Raw genomic sequence first — 7,999 nt, forward strand, 5'->3', positions numbered from 1 at the left:
CGTTGCCATTAGTCTGAATTCCTGCCGCATTGTAGTGAAGAGGAAACGACGTCTCGTTTATCAGTTCCAGAGTCTGCGAGTGGATTGCGTTCTGCTGGCGATTGATAAGACTCTGGCGGGTCGTTGGCAGTAAGATACGTGTAGAGTGTAGGTCCCAACGGTCAAACAATGAGTTACTTTGACCGCAGTGTGTGTTGTAATCTAACAAAAACATTCTTATCTGCTGTTCAAAGTTCTGCGTTTTCCTCATCTGTCTGAGACGATCCAGTGATAATCTACATGCACACAAGTAACTCGCAGGAAATTATGTGATGGTGCCCTCTGTAGCGGTGGTTGACGGCAGAATCTGTTAAATCTTGCATCACTGAGCATTTAGTCCCCGAGGATTCAATTGACATATCATAATGATTATGTACAGGGATCACTGCAGTTTAAACATTTACCTTCTGCATAATTTGCTTAAGAAAAAGCAAACCATTTAATCAATAACCACATCCTCATCTGCTCAGTGTGCATAGCCCCAGCGTCCCTTAACATGAAACCCTCCTCGATCAGATAACTTCTTTAATTCCTCTGCTGGAACAGATGGTAAAACGAATGTATTTCACAGGCCTATAGAATGTGCAAAGAGCTCATTTCGTTTATTATGGACGCGATATCCTCGCGATCCAGTTGCATTTTTGGCACGTAAAATACATGTAATGCAATAGTGGAATTCGGCAACAGGATTGCTGGAGAGAACAGATACCGTCGATGAAAGTTATAAAGTTGTTTTATCAGCAGAAGTAGTATCTGTTGAGTGAGCACCTTTTTCAAATGCTACAGAGCCGTCGCAAAAAGATGCAGATGCTGGAATCCGGAGTGAAATATAAACTTCGGGAAGACGTCAGCGGGTCGATGAATCGAAAGCTTAGAAGAATGAAAGGTTCACAGTTCAAAGTAAATTTATTACCGAACTACTTACATGTTATCATATACAACCATGAGATTCATGTTCTTGTGGACATTCACAGTAAATGCAACGAAGTGCAATAAAATCAATGAAAGAGAGCAATGAATGACAAACAGCCAACGTACAAGAGACACAAACTCTGCAAAAAAAAGCAAAATTGTAATCATAGCTAAATCAGCAATAAATATTGAGAACATTAGATGAAGAATCCTTGAAAACGAGTCCATAGTAACGAGTCCAACGTAAGTGCTGGGGTGCAGAGGAGCGGGTATCTCATTGAAATCTATTGAATATTGAAAGGCCTAGATGGAATAGACGTGGAGAGTATATTTACAATAGTGCAGTCTAGAACTCGAGGCCACAACCTCGGGATAGAAGGATGTCACCTTAGAAAAGAGATAAGACGGAATTTTTTGCCAGAAGAATGCATTGTGTATCGTTAATTGGGTATATTTAAAGCTCTTTTTATTAGAAAGGGCGTCGAAGTTAATGGGGAGAACGCAGGAGAATGGGCTTGAGAGAGATAATAAATGAGGCATGAAGGAATGGGTGAGCAAACCTGAAAGGTCGAATGTTCGTATTCTGCTCCTCTGTCTTATGGCTTTATGGCCTTATCGGGTCATTGGCTTTGCGTAGGTAGAAAGGATTCACTTAATTGGCTATTTAATTGCTAGTTTAAATAATTTAGCACAATTTCGTGGACCAAAGAGCCCGTAAGCTATGCTATACAATTTCATCCTCAAAGTAAACTAAACCCACGTGTCTGCATATGATTCATATTCTTCGATTACTTGCACGTTCAGGTGCCTGTCAAACTGCCTCGTAAACACCACCGTTGGGGTAGCTTTCAGCTCCAAACTGGCTGCGTCTGATATTCTCTTTGTTAAAGAGGAATTATAAATAAGCTGTGCATTATAAATAATCTTTCTCCTTTAAACTTATAGCTCTGCATACCATAAAGTGTACCATTCTCAAACGTGTACAGGAGCAGAGGGACCTGAATGTATGTGTGCATCAGTCATTTAAATTAGAATTCAAAGACGAAGAGGTTAACAACTTTAAAGCAGTCCTCGAATTTCTGAAGATAGTCGTGAAACTACGACATTCTGCTTCACCGTCGTAAACGGTGATGCATCTTAAATTGAAGGATTGTGTTCGGTACTGGTCGCATAATCTACTATGCATTCAGCAGACATATGTGGTGGGAAATATATGTTTTGCAGCATTTCCCCGATGTGCTGAATAATATTGGGTGCAAGAAATAAGTAAGATGTCTTAGCCAGGAATTACTGAACCATAGTGGCCAACTTTCCCAAAACATGAATAAAACATTAAATCTAATGTCAAATGACTCCATTTGGCTCAAAAGCTTGCTTCTCTTAAGGCATTAAATTCTTAAACTAAGCTGAACAATCCTAATTACTACTCAGTCAAATAGCACACCACGTTGACCACCGCTTTGCAAAAATTAGCACTTGCTGTAATAATTTTCCCTTATAAAATGAGCTTTATCTACGTTTTTTTTCCTACGTTTTCGTTTCCTGTCTCTAATTTCTTTTTTGTCTGCGATTCTGTTAGTTTGTCAGTGATGGGATAGAAGAAAAAGTGTAATAGAGTCGATTTTTCAACGCGCCGATATACATTGGAATTTATTTTTTTTGAGCGAGTGGATGGTGCTTGTAAAACTTGAACGACGCAACTTGCAACATACGCCAGCTAAAAAAAAAATGTGGTGCAGGTGATAGAGTCAAACATTGAAAAGTACCAAATCAAAGTAACATGTTGGATCCGTCGGCATATTATTATCTACAAGGACTGCAAAATGTCGTAATATAAATGTTTAATGCTAAAGAACATGTTCCAGCCATTAAAAATACAACTTATGGAATGCATCAACACGGAAGTCTTAGCAGACGCTAAAATCCAGAGCAACACAGACAAAATGCTGAAGAAATTCAACAGGTCACGCAACATCTATGCAGAAATACGCAATCGACGATTCGGGCTGAGACCCTTCATGACCCTATTCGTCTTCATTGATGCTGCCTGACCATAAGGCCATAAGTCCTTAAAATAGAGGAGCGCAATTATGGCATACAACCTGTCAACCTCTGCCTTTAATATACCCAATGACCTGATTTCCACAGCCGCCTGTGGCAACGAATTCCACACACTCACCACCCACTGGCTAAAGATAATCCTATTCATCTCCATTCTAAGATAGTGCCCTCTGGTCAGAGACTCTTTCACAATAGGAAACACCCTCGCTGCATCGACTCTAACTAGGTATTTCAAAATTCGATAAGTTTCAATGAGATCCCCTCTCGTCCTTTTAAGTTCCATTGACCAAAGGCCCAGAGCCATAATCCCTTTATTCCCGGAATCATTTCTGTAAACCTCCCCTGAAACCTATGCAATGTCAACACTCCTTTCATATATATAATAGTCCCAAATTGCTCACAATACTTCAAGGGCTCACCAGTGCCTTATAAAGCTTCAGTATTCCATCCATTCTGCTATATTCTTGCCACTTCGAAATGAATGACTTGTTTTTGCCCGTCTCACCACCGATTCAACCTGCCGTTAACGTTTGGGGAATCCTGCACGAATACTTCAAAATCTGTTTATAGCTGGGACTTTTGAATGTTCTGCTTGGTTAGAAAATAATCCATGCTTCTATTCGTTCTACCAAAGTGCATGACCATACACGTCCTGACGCTGTATTCTATCTGCCACTCCTTTGCCTATTCTCCCAAACTGTATAAGTCCTTCTGCAATTTTCCTCTTTCCACTATACTGCCTGTCTCTGCAGCAACAGGTGACTTCGTATCGTCGGCAAACTTGGCTTCAAAGCCATCAATTCCGTCATCTAAATCAATGAAATACAACGTACGATGAAGTGATCCCAACACCGACCCTTGAAGAACACCGCTGGTTATTGGTAGCCAACCAGAAAATGCTCCTTTTAATTCCACTCTTTGCTTCCTAAGAATCAGCGATTACTCTATACTTGTATATATCTTTCCCGTAATACCATATACTCTTTTCATGTTAAGGAGCTGCATGTACGGCATCTTGTCAATGTCGTTCTGAGACTACAAGTACACAGCATTCACCGATTCTCCTTTGTTTATTCTGCTTCTTATTTCCTCGAAGACTTCCAACGGATTTGCTGGGATTGATTTTCCCTTAAGGAAACTCATGCTGACTTTGCTTATTTCATCATGTGTCTCCAAGTACCCTGAGACTTCATGCTTAGCGATTGTCTCCAACAGTTTCCTCACCATTGAGATCACCCTAACTAACCTATGTTTCCTTTCTGCTGCCTCCCTCCCTTCTTGAAGAATGGATTGACCTTCACAATTTTTCAGGCCTCTCGAAACATGTCAGAATCTACTGATCCTTAGATCATTACCAATGCCTCCATAATCTCCACAGCCACCTCTTTAAGAGCCCTGGTGTTTAGACCATATGGTTCAGATTACTTATCCATTTGCAGACTGTTCGGCTTCCAAAGTACCTTCTTCCTAGTAATAACAATTGCACTCACTTCTGATGTCTGCTAGATTCCTCCAGCATTTGTGTATGTTACTCTTGGAATACATTGGTTTAACGCTGAAAATGCAAAGTAAAAATAATATCCCCTTCGAAGTCCAACTGTTTTGCAAGTAGATTTTCAGGTGAAGGAGTCCGTGCCGTTTTACTTCCTTGCAAAATTTTCATAGAAGTTTGTTTCACTGCTGTCTGGTTCATCTGTGCCAGACCTTTCCAAACCGGCACCCATTTTCACGTGATCCACTGCGGCATACACGACGCTGCAGTCGCCGGGGCTCATCACGTTATTCTGGAATTAGAGTACACAAATGAGATTGGACTGTTGCTGGCGCACAACAGATTAGAGCGTGCCCTAATAAAACATGGATTTGCAGGGTTGAAAGTCACACATAAACAATTGTGTTAAATCACAAGCTTTCCTAATAATACCTATCTAAATACCAGCAAAATTGCTCAAATTTATACATTGTACGCAACATAAGACAATATTTTTAAGTGCGCTTATTCCTGCCTGATCTGTTGAGCATTTTCTGCATTTACATTCATAGAACTTCGTAAGAGCCAAACGGGCCATTCTGCCGAACACGTCCATGCCGAACAAGATGCCCATCTATGATTGTACAATTTATCTGTGTGTGCCCAGTACTCTTCTAAACCTTTCTCTCCATCATCCATTTTAAATGTCGTAGATGCACGCGCCTCTACCACTTCCTCTGGGAGCACCGTCGGAAGACCGACCATTCTTCATTTGTGAAACTTTTCTCGAAGCTCTTTTTCATAGTTCGCCTGACATCATAACTCCATGGCCATTTATGGACTCTCCGGCACAGGGTAAAATATTATACCCTCATGGATTTACAAACCTCTATAAGATCGCCCCTTATGTTCTGTCAGTCCAGTAAAATCAGCCCCGGTCTATCCAGTCTCTTTCCCTCTCTCCCTCTGTCACCCCCTCCCCCTCACCCCACTCCCTCTCCCCCTCTCTCTCTCCCTCCCTCTCCCTCTTCTCCTCCCCCTCCGTCACCCCTTCACCTTCCCCTCCCCCTCCTCTCTCTCTCTCCCTCTCCCACGTCCTCACCTCCCCTCTTTCTCTCTCTCTCTCTCTCTCTCTCTCTCTCTCTCTCTCTCTCTCTCTCTCTCTCTCTCTCTCTCTCTCTCTCTCTCTCTCTCTCTCTCTCTCTCTCTCTCTCTCTCTCTCTTGCATCCAGTCAAAGCAACATCACTGTGAATATGCTGAGCCATTTACAGATTGTGCTGGAACTAGTTTTATTTAATGTAACAACACGCCCAGATCTATTTGACTGATACGCAACTTCTTGAAGATGAGATCACACAGATGGGAACGCAACTACAACCACATGGTCCACTAATATGACATGGCTATCCATTGAGGTTCTTCAATTTACTTGGCTGAGAATGATGAAACTCTCCAGCAATAACATTTACTGATTTCACCACATTGTCTGTAGCATTTTAAAATAGTGATTCACAACTTTGACAACTGTTATTAGGAACGGCTAGTGAAAAGGACGACCAGGGAAGTTCAGATCCCTTAGCTGTTTTTCTTTTAAATGGTTCTTACTCCATTACTCAGGGCAAATATAACCCCTAAAACTGCTGAACGAGCGATGTACTTAGCTGACCAAGATCTAACCACAACGAACGGATCGTAATTATATCCATTACTTACTCTTCTCCCTCTGGAAACTTCTCTTGTGTTAGCTGTAAAGGAATCAAACACCTTCAGAAAATCATGTTGATTTATTAGCATACACCATCAAACGTAAACCTGTTTGCTTATTTACGTAACCCAGTACATCACGAGTAAAGTCCTCCCGACCATTGAGCACATCTACATGCAACTTTGCAGTGAAAATGCGGCATATATCATCAAAGATGCTCACCACCCAGGTCATACTCTTTTCTCCTGCTGCCATCAAGTAGAAGGTACTTCAGGACTCGCACAATCAGGTTCAAGAACAGTTACTACCCCTCAACCATCAGGCTCTTGAATAAAAAGGGATAACTATATTCTATTTCTAGTGTTCCTACAACGGGTCGTTTCACTTTAAGGACTCTTTATCTTGTCATTTTATCTTGTTATTTCTTGTTATTTATTTATATCAGCATTTGCACAGTTTGTTGTCCATTGATCTTGTTTACAGTTATTGTCCTACAGATTTGCTAAGTATGCCTTCAGGAAAAAGAATCTCGGGTTGTATGTGATGACATGCATGTGCTCTGATAATACAATTTGCAGTACTTGGCACTTTTTAAGCTTGGATTCATTTCGAGGGCGGAAAAGGCCACTCCAGCCCAACGAACCCCAGCCAAATTTCATAGGACAATTTACAAGGACCAAGTAGCCGACGAACTGGAGCAAACCGGAGCACCTGGCGGAAACACGCGCGGTACACATGGAGGACGTACGATCTCCTTACTGGCGGCTCCGAGGTGGACGCTGAAATTCGGAAATCCCCGACTAGCAATAGCGTTGCGCTAACAGCTACTCTAGCGTTGCGCCCTATTTAATCCTATATCAAGATCACTGCAATGTAACTGTCGTTAGAAAGAAAATCTAGGAAACTTAGACACGGAGGTTACATTCTTTTCATGCAAAAAAAGATTTTTCGAGAACGCGAGAACGCTACAGGACAGTGAAGATCCTGTACAAATAACACACGTGTTAGTAGGCAAATTAGTTGTTGTAGATTGTACTGTGATAAGGCTAGGAGTAAATAGGTGGGCTGCAGTGCAGTGAAGCTCATTGGGTCCGAAGGGCCTATTCCGCCAGGACTTTCTATATAAATAAAAATCTGGACGGGATATAAGGAGGATTCCATTATTAGGAGATTTGATTCTGGAACTTTCTGCCTGTGGGGGTTTGGGCACATTGATTCGCATAACATCTAACAAATGATTTGAACCAAGATGCAAAAGGTCATGATTCAAATGCAGGTAAATAGTGTTAGGCGCAAATGATGGTAAGCAAGCTCATGAGGGCAAGCTGTACTTTTCCTGTGTCACTTCACTCTATGATCACCCACCTCCCCCCACCCCCACCGGTGCGGATAGCCTATCTAGAGGAAGCAACAGTGGCCGTGCCTCTGGCACATAGTGTGACCCTGTGACTCAAAGGGGTAGGGAAAGGAAGAAGGCAGCCGTAATAGGAGACTCTATAGTTAGGGGGTCAGAGAGGCGATTCAAGAGACGCAGGAAAGAAATGTGGATGGTAATTTGCTTCCCAGGGTCCGGGATGTTTCTGACCATGTCCATGTGGGAAGTGGAACAGCCAAAGGTAGTGGTACATGTTGGTACTAACGACATAGGTAGGAAAAGGGAGAAGGTCCTGAAAACAGACTACAGCCAGTTCGGAAAGACGTCGAGGAACAGGAGCTCAAAGGTAGAAATCACGGGATTACTGCCTGTGCCACGCAACACTGAGTAGAGGAAGAGAATGAGGTGGAAGATAAATGCGTGGCTGAGAGATTG

Source organism: Hypanus sabinus, chromosome 24 (assembly GCF_030144855.1).
Source record: "Hypanus sabinus isolate sHypSab1 chromosome 24, sHypSab1.hap1, whole genome shotgun sequence".
NCBI lineage: Eukaryota > Metazoa > Chordata > Chondrichthyes > Myliobatiformes > Dasyatidae > Hypanus > Hypanus sabinus.